Source organism: Phodopus roborovskii, unplaced genomic scaffold (genome assembly GCF_943737965.1).
Source record: "Phodopus roborovskii unplaced genomic scaffold, PHOROB, whole genome shotgun sequence".
Lineage (NCBI taxonomy): Eukaryota > Metazoa > Chordata > Mammalia > Rodentia > Cricetidae > Phodopus > Phodopus roborovskii.
In genome coordinates, this window is record NW_026126013.1 from 364299 (window position 1) to 374031 (window position 9733).

Here is a 9733-nt window from a genome sequence, read left to right on the forward strand (position 1 = left end):
TTTTTTCTGTGAAGTAAGCTCTGTGATAGGAAGTTTCACTAAGGAGAATGTCATAACAATGATTGTAAACACTCTATGTGCTGTGGGTTACATAAGAAATGTCCCTTATAGGTTCGTGTGTTTGAACACCTGATCCCTAACTCATGGTGCTATTTGGGAATGCTATGGTACCTTCAGAAGGTTAATCTTTTATTGAAGGAAGCAATTACTGGAGATGGGCTTTGGAGTTTTATATATTTGCTCCACTTTCTATCCAATCTCTATTCTTAACTACTGATGAACTGTTATAACTTGGTTTTATGTTTCTACCACCATGCCTTCTTCTGTCATCACTCTGGAGCTGTAAGACCAAATAAATAAATCTTTTCTCCCTTAAGTTGTATTAGTCAGGGTTATTTTATCACAGCATCACAAAACAAATGAATATACTGTGTCTATGGATGATAGTTGGGGCAGAAATGTTGTGTGCAAAGAAGACAACTACATACTGAGAATATCTATTTCAATAAGAAGCAAACAGTACACCTGTCATATAGTAGAAGCAGTCTGATACAATCAAATACCATCAGGTAGGAAACTGGGTTATACTGAAGGCTCAGTGTTGGTCTCTGCCACTGGGAGAATTGGCACACAGCAGTGGCTTTAGCCAGGTCCACTTTGGAAAGTGATATGTGTTCTTGGGAGCATAACAAACCACCCCTATTCATGCTACCATAGCCTTGGCCATTGACATATTTGGCTGATATCCACAAAAGGGTCCCCCTACTCACGTCATCATTAAAACATGCCTTTCAAAAGCCATCCCACATTCATATGAATACAAATACATCCAGTTTTACCATCCTTCCAAATGTTTGAACATCCAACCAAACCACTAGCCCCATCACAGGAGTTAGCATAAAATTATCTCTTAAGATATTTTCAATAAAAGTGAATAATGAGGTATAATGCTCACAAATCATTAAGGTGTACATGTCCATAGTCATTTATGCTGTACAAGGGCTGTAATGTTATAGTGGAGTGCACTTTTGAAGTGTTGTTTATCAGTCTGAATTTTATCTTCTTTCAAATGATTGTAGAGAACTATATTTGAAACCACAAATGTGGGTTGAGAAAGAGGAATCAATTTAACATTCAGTTATCCTAGACGTTTGAACCTCTTTTTCATGTAACTTGCCTATGCATGAATACTTTCTTACAATCATATTCATATATATATATATATGAATATGATATATATATATATATATATATATATATATATGAACACACACGCACATAGTTCCATTTAATAATGCATGGCCCAATTTTATAACTCGCTTTGGAGTGTTGGGTAACATGTTTGTAAAGATCAGCTCAGGTTATATAGTAATTTTAGTCTGTCAGTCCACGTCAATTTTTAGGCAGAGTGTTTAGAGTGTTTTATTTTTTTCAGAGAGGAAGAAGAATATAAGAGGTGGAGGATGAGAAGTGCTGTGAAATACAGGCATCTGGACTTTCCATGGTTGTTGCACACGTGAACTCACTGTGAAATATAAGCATCAGAACTTTACATGGCTGTTGCACATGCACATATAAACTCACTGTGAAATATAGGCATCTGGAATTTACATGGCTGTTGCACACATGAACTCACAGCAGCACACAATTACCTGTACAAGATCTACACAATATGAAGCTAGTTAAAATACTATAACAGAAATGAGAAGGACTTCCAACATCTTACCCCATCCCTACTGAGGGAGGGAGGATCACTTCACTTAAGAGGATAACCTCTCATAGGTTTCCTATGCCATGATTAAAGATCCTAGACCTATGTGCATATGAGTAACACTAATGTGACTCTGTGGGCTATTATAAAAAGAGGAAATAAAGTTGGGAGGGGGATGCATTGGGAATGCTAAGGAGGGTTGGAGTGGGGTGGATATGACCAAGATGCATTGTATGCATGAATGAATTTTTTATATCATAAAGGGATTTATTAGAGTAGCTTACAGGCTATGGTCCAGGTAGTTCAACAATTGTTGCCTCATGACAGAAAGGTCAAAAAGTAGATTTTCCATCCATGAGAGTGGATGTCCAAATCTGATGCTGGAGTCCCAGGGAAATTCTAGAGAGCAGTCAATTTCCATTCAATGTTGGAATCCCAAAGAAATGCCTTAGCAACTGGATGGATGAACTTGCCATCAAACGTGAGGGCAAACAGTCAAACTTATGATGAATAACTTTTAAAAATAAAATAGTCATCCAAGGAAGATGGCAGGGCTTTGCCTCAAACTCTTAAGGACCTGTGGTGTAATCCACCTATAACAGCCTGCCAGAGGCTCCAAATGGCATTTCTGTCATTTGGCTCTCGAATTTGAATAATTGCTGGATATGTTGAACCATATGGATCAATCAGCAGAGCAGCTCACAAAGAAGTTTGACTCTGTTTCAGAGAACTTCCTTTATTCTGAGGCCACTCAACACTAGTAGAATTTTAGATCAACAAGTCAATGAGCCACAGTAGCAATCTAAATGAGGAATATGTTGCCTCTACAACTCAATGAAGCTTGCTAGACATTGCAGCTCTTTTTTGGATGCAGAGAGAGCCAGATGAAACAATTTATCCTATTTTAGAGAAAGGGCATCTTAAAATTTTTTCTTTTTTGTCTTTGATTTCCCTGTTTGGTAAGTTTAATGGGTGTAATTTAGTGTAAGGGCCACAAGATGTTCCTACTAGAGTCTTCAGATTCTAATTAGCTCTAATGGGGCAGCTGCCACAGATTACAGTCACCACTTTACTGAAGACATGGTGATATATAGTTAGATTCTTAATCTTTATGGAAAGCAAAATGAAATCTGTATAGGAGGGCTGAGGATATCGTCACTTGGCAGCATGTGTGCATAATATGCATTAGGCCCTGGATTCAATTCTCAGTAGCACCACATAAAACCAAGTATGGAAGTATACATGTGTAATCCCAGAACTCAGTCAGGAAATAGAGTTAGGGTGATGTGGGAATAAAGGTAGAAGTGAAGGAAGGGGTATTACTGAAACCTTCGGTAGCAGCTCCCTTTTGCCTTTGCCTCCAGGATTAGAGGGATGTGAGAGCTGTCACTGTTTTTTTTTTTTTTTTTTTTTTTTTTTTTTTTGCATCCTGGTATTATTCTTTGTTACTTATAGCTCTTCCTTTAGCTGTTATAGGTCCTTTTCTACTAAAACTGGGAAAAGGGTCTTTTAACTGCCATCACAGAAACTTTTAGCTGTAGATCATAAGAAAAATGGCCCTGCCTCACTGCCATGTAATCATAAGCAGCCACTGAGTCAAGCCCTAAGTCAGCAGCAGTTCTGCATAGCAAGTCCTGCAAAGGATACAATCGACACCTGCCATCAAGTGGTTCAAAGCAAGCCACAAGTATGGGGAAAACTGACACCTATGGACAAGGGGTTGCCTGTGCATCTTTTCATGAATCATTATGCACAAGCACATGTAACCATGCATGTAGGAATGCATAGATATCTGAGACAAAAGTGTCGCAGAAACAGACACAAAATACTGAATGCTCTGCATGTACATCTGTTAATATTTCATCTTCTGTTTTTCTTTTTGAAAATGCTGCCTGCCCTCTATTTGCCTATATATATCCTCAGGGAGAGGCAAAAAATATGCTTCTCTAGATAGACAGTATCTCTAATGGGTGTGGAGCTCTTTATTGTTGTTTTGCTTGTTTGATTGGATTATTACTATTATTTATTTATTATTATCAATGTAATTATTTATTATTATTTATTGTTTTATTGTATTTTATTGGTGTTTTTTTATTATTTTCATAGTTATATACTATATTTTAGTCATTTCACTCCAATGCTCTCTCATGCTCCTCTACTCCCTTCTTCATCTCAACAAGTATCCCTTATATTTTCAAGGTTTATTGATTTGTTTCCTTGATTTGTGTGTGTGTGTTTCAACATACTGAGGTTAATGTGGGTTGAGAGTTGTTTTATAGTTTCTATTGCTGTGAAGAGACACCATGACCACAGAAACTCTAATAAGGAAAACATTTAATTGTGGTAGCTTGCTTACAGTTCAGAGTTCAGTCCATTATTGTCATGGCAGGAAGAAAAGCAGTGTGCAGGTAGACATGGTGATGGAGAAGTAGCCTAATATCCTACTCACAAGCAACAAGACGTGGTCTATGTCACTGGGTGTGGCTGAAACATGAATGGCTCTTCAAACCCAGCCTCCATAGTGACACTTTCTTCAACAAGGCCACACCTCCTAATAGTGCCACTCCCTTTGGGAGCCATTTTCTTTTAAACCACCACAGGGGCCATTTGTCGGAGCAGAGACAACTAAATAGTGGCTGCATTAGTTAGGACAATAACTTCTCCTCCCCCATCAAATCCAGTTAACTACCAATAGCTGTTTGGGGAGTGATGGAGCCTTTTGAATCCCTCCCTCATCCAAGATTGAATAATGAGGTAAATGGTCAGTTAATTTTTGTAATGTGTATTTCTGGCCTTCTTATGTTAAATATTTACTGTATATTTGTAATATTTGCTATTGCTTTGAGCATCAGGTACAATGATCATGATAGTGAAAATGTAGTATGAGATGGAAGCAGCTTCTGATGATGTTTACTAATAGGCAGCAAAAAATAGACTTACACCAAGAACTATATACTAGTTAATAAGAGATGTGATCATTTACTCAAGCATGGAAACCAGATCTGTACAACCCCCTACATTCACCACATCCTTAATTTTAAGATTGTTCCCTGTCAATACTCCCTCAGCCTAGACACATGGGGGAGGGTCTGGGCCCTGCTACAAATGATATGACAGACTTTGAAGATGCCCCATGGAAGGCCTCACCCGCCCTGGGCATAAAGGGGATGGGATGGGGGTTGGTGAGGGGAATAGAGGAGGACTGGAGGGTGAGGGAACTGGGATTGATATGTAAAACAAGCTTGTGTCAAACTTAAATTAATATATATATATATATATATATATATATATATTTCCCTGTCATTCTCATAGATCCATCTGTCTTCTTGAAATGCCAAATTAGGAGATGGGTGTCAATATAGTAAAAATCCCTGCCCTTGAATCTCCAAGTCTTTGATATTGACACTAATTCCTAAAATATCTCTAGTTATACAATATCGTTTTCAAATTTATTCTGTTCTTAGGCAAACACAGTTCTAATGGCTTTAACTTAGTCTTTGCCACCACAATGGTCTTCATTTTACAGATCTAACAATCAGTGTAGACAATATTTCCACTTTTGGCTAGTTCTATTACAATTACATATCCTGGAATAAGGAAACTGCCTCAAGATGGATTTGAAGAACCTGAGAACAATTCCCCCTGAACATCTGATCTTCATAATCCTCTACTCTGATTAGTGGACCATAGTAACACTCTTGAGTCTTCTGGAACTTTTGTCAGGTAAGATTCATTGTCTATTTTTGCCCAAATGTTATGATTTTACTGTTTTCACAAAGTCTGGCTCATCTGAGACAAGGCCACAGATACCCAAAAGCCTGGGGGAAAGATAAAACTGTGGCAGTACACTAAGATTTTGTCTCAAGGAGATTTTGTCTCCATTTTACTCAAGGAGTTCTAAATCTGTAAACTCTTTTTACTATGGAAATTTGATTGATGGACCATCATTCTCCATAGTCATAAATTTACCTGAAATATAACCTTTCTGTTTATGTAGATCACATAATAATTTTATAGTCTACCTATTTCACCTCTAAGAACAGCACAGTAGTGTAGCAAATGCCACAGGTCTGTATAAGTCATATTATTTATTCTGAGTGCTTATTCAATACTGCTGTTTATAACAGTAACCATGCCTACAATTACTTTTTGTGGTTGAGTGCTAACTCTTGGCCCCTGCTACTCTCCTGGATCCTATTATTTCCATTGCATTAGGGGTTTAAATTGATTTACTTCAGTGCCCACTTTAAGATCTGGCTAGAGCTGAAGAATAATTATTATAGTATCGCAAAGACCTTGAAATAATACACTCTAAAAAATTTAATTTCCTTCAAGAACTTCCATGCTGAGAATAGATATAGTAAGAAGCCTTGGTACCCTGTAAACTATTCATCCTCAGTAAAGGACTGATAACTTATTCCACAGCGAAATGCACATATTTACATTTCCTGGGTTTTGTTTCATCTTTTCTATCAGTTGTAACACTGATACAGGAAATGTGGAAAGATGCTGAGAGACATTCTTTACCAAAGTTCTGCCCCACACTGTACATAAACTCCATTTCTCTTTACTAAATCTTATCACCCATTTTTCTCTTCCAAAGAAGTATGCTACAGGCCTCGGATTCTAGTTTCTGGTAACACGGTAACACAGCTCTCTAAAGATACTGACCTGAGGTTACTCTCACCAATTTATTTCTCAGAGTAAGTGATAACAGGTAGATCTTATGGACTTCTCCATATGAGTGAGCAGTTCTTAAGTAACAAACCTATTCTACCATTTAAATCCACCTAGAATGTTTAATCAATTTCTCTACATTATATCAAGACAAGTCTGATCAGAATTCACCTACTATGAACCACTTTGTGTATCTGTGTTTTAGCCAACAAAATCAACTTCCAGGGCACTTCCTAAATCCCTAGGCTGTAGGATTAAAATACATACTTTCTGTTTACTAAGACTATAACAACAATTTCAGCCTTACCCAAATTTGTCTCCCATCACCCTAATCCAACATCTTCCACATCCATCTACCCACATATTCCTAAGATTTCTACATATAATACTTTAAAACTAAAATCAGTTATTTCATAGTGAAGAGGCCACATATTTTATTTCACTTATAGAGACCCACAGACATTGTGTCTAGGTTTAAGTCTAGAGGCACAGTGGTAATACTAAGATGAATCCTATAGATGATCAGTATAATCTTATATGACACGAACCCCAGGAATAGTCACTACTAGTTTATTAAGCAATGTATAATTGGTCCTCTCAGATGGGACAGAAGAGGCCACTAATATTCAGTGTGGAGAAAAAAAAACTCACCAAATATTATTTGCTTATGTCCCCACCTTATTTAGGATCTTTTCATACATTCTCATTTCAAGGTAAAGGATGCTATTCTCCCCCCAGCCAATTCCCCTGAGAGTCTGGGAATTCAGCATGCATTGTAAGCCAGCCAATCAAAGGAAGATGGTCTCTATTTGATTTTCAGCAGTCTGACCACTGTCAGTACACAAGATAAAAAAATCTCCTTAAAGACACAACACAGCTTTCATATTCTTTATGTGGCACTTGTTCTGGAATCCAAATCTCTGATCACATCCTTGTCTTTCAAGACTTACTGAATTAGATTAGATTTCCAAAAATTGAAAGACATACACAGAGACTCCTACCCCCTTGCTCTTTATACATGGTTGGCTGATTAGGAATTTTCAATTGAGATATATTTATTGATTTCTTTTTTGAGACTGAGTCTCATTAGGTAGGCCTGGCTACCCTGGAACTGATTATGCAGACCTGAGTGGCCTCAAAATTGCATAGAGCCACATGTTCTGGCTCTAGAATGCTGGAATTTAAGTCATGCCTCCCCACAGCCAGCATTATTTCACCACATCACACCATAGACTACTTGCAATCATTTTTACAAAGAGATAATTTTCTTAGCCTCTTTAAATCCAACCAGATGTATGTGACAGTTCAAACACTCCACATTTTATTCACCAAATCTTGAAAAGAAAAACTTTAGAACTTTTGAGAACTATAGAAGTTTCTCTACATGCTCAGTATCAAACCAACGGAATATCAAACATTCCATGAGTAGATAAAGCAATCATAAACTGCATCTAGAGCTGGAAAGGTAACTAAATAGCTAAAATAATTAGTATGTAAAATTATTACAAGTGGTTTCTATAGTATAATGAAGTTTTCTGACTATTTTTAGAAAATACTAAGAACATGCAGCCTCAGATTTTCAAACATTATTCCATATATAATGAATGATTCAGGGGCATATCTTCTAATTTGTGTGGTGACTAATGATTAAAAACTTTACTACAAAAATTATTTTGTTGCCAGTGGGCCTTGGTGTTTTGGGGGTTAATCTTGTGAAAATATTTTTTCAGATATATATAAAGCCTCCACTTGGTATAAAGGTTAATAGAATACAGCTTCCAATATACAATTTGTTATTGTATAGTTCACAATAGAATGATTTAAACAATTATGATGATAATTGTATAATCTATTAACTATTTCAAATAACGAATTTCAAACTACCCAGTTATTTCTTGGTGTTTTAAAATGGTGATGATGGAAAAAAAGATTAGCTTATGACATTAGGAAGCTGACATGGCATACAGAGATAATCAAATTTCTGCTTCTGATTTAAAAAGTCTCTCATTATTAATGATGCTATATATGTGTATAAAACATCTTAGGAAGAATGGGAAAAAGAACACTGAGAAAGGGAAGCAAGGAAGGAGCACAGGGGAAGGAATGATGGGGGAGGAAATAAGGAAAGAAAACAGGGCACAGAGAAGACATCTAACTCTGATGTCATAGTCTCTTCCCTTCAGGAAACTTCAAGACAGCAGCCCACTAAGATTAACCTTCTTCCAAAATCTGGATCTACACTGTGGGACTCAGGGTAATACCCTGAACTCCAAGGCCTCACCAATAAATAGGAAGCTCCACACTCCACAGGAACAAAAGAGTTTGACTTTGATTTACCTGCTCTGAGCCTCTCCAGAATGAACCAGCAGGAAGTCTCCTTCCCTTAGAGTACTAAGCATTATGTCTGAGGTACAAAATTACCCCTTGTAAGTACTTCACAAACCACAGTCTTCTAGTTTTCCCTACTTTTGGGGTTAAAGAATTTCATCCTTCCTTGTCTGGCAAAGTGTTGTCTTTTCTTTGTCTATTTAGGCATCCCTATGCTGTTTGAGCAAGTCCCTCTATTTAAATCCTCTCTTACTAACTTACTAACTTTGTGTGTTTTCTATTTTTTTCAGGGCACATTAACTGACAAACTTGTGTTTCTGAGGGTCTTGCATAACATTACATTTCTCTATTCCTTTTATGCTCTTCCAGGATTATTGTTGACTTTGCAATTTGTTGAATGTGTTGTCTGACACTATGCATCAATTTTGGAAAAACAATGAGACTTTTTTTTTTTAATTCAATGGTTACTTCTGCCTCAAATTCTTTTGCATGGTGTACTGGAAATATCTTGTAATATTCCACATTTTTGTGGGAGAACAAGTTGTCTCTACTTTCTTTTAAAGACACACACACACACACACACACACACACACACACACACACACACCCACCCACCCACCCAAAACCTTGTATGTAGGCAGGAGCTGGAGTGGAGTGTTAGTACTTGTGAGCAAAGGTCCCTCTGGATCCCAAAAGAGGGCATCATATCCCCAGAAGCTGCAGTCATAGGAAGCTGTAAATGGCCCAGGGTGGGTGCTGAGAATAAAATTGAGGTCCTCTGTAAGAGCAATATGCCCTCTTATCTTCTGAGTCAACACTCCAGCCCCTGCCACTCTATTTTTATCAGGACAAGACCTTTTTTTCTAGAACACATTTTTACTTTCAGTCCACATAATTTTACATTCCAGTACATATATGTTTCTCATACTGGTTAATAATAAAGCACTGTTGGCCAATAGGAAAGGAAGATAGGAGGGACTAGGAGACAAGGAGGAAATAGGAAGTGGTAAGGAGGAG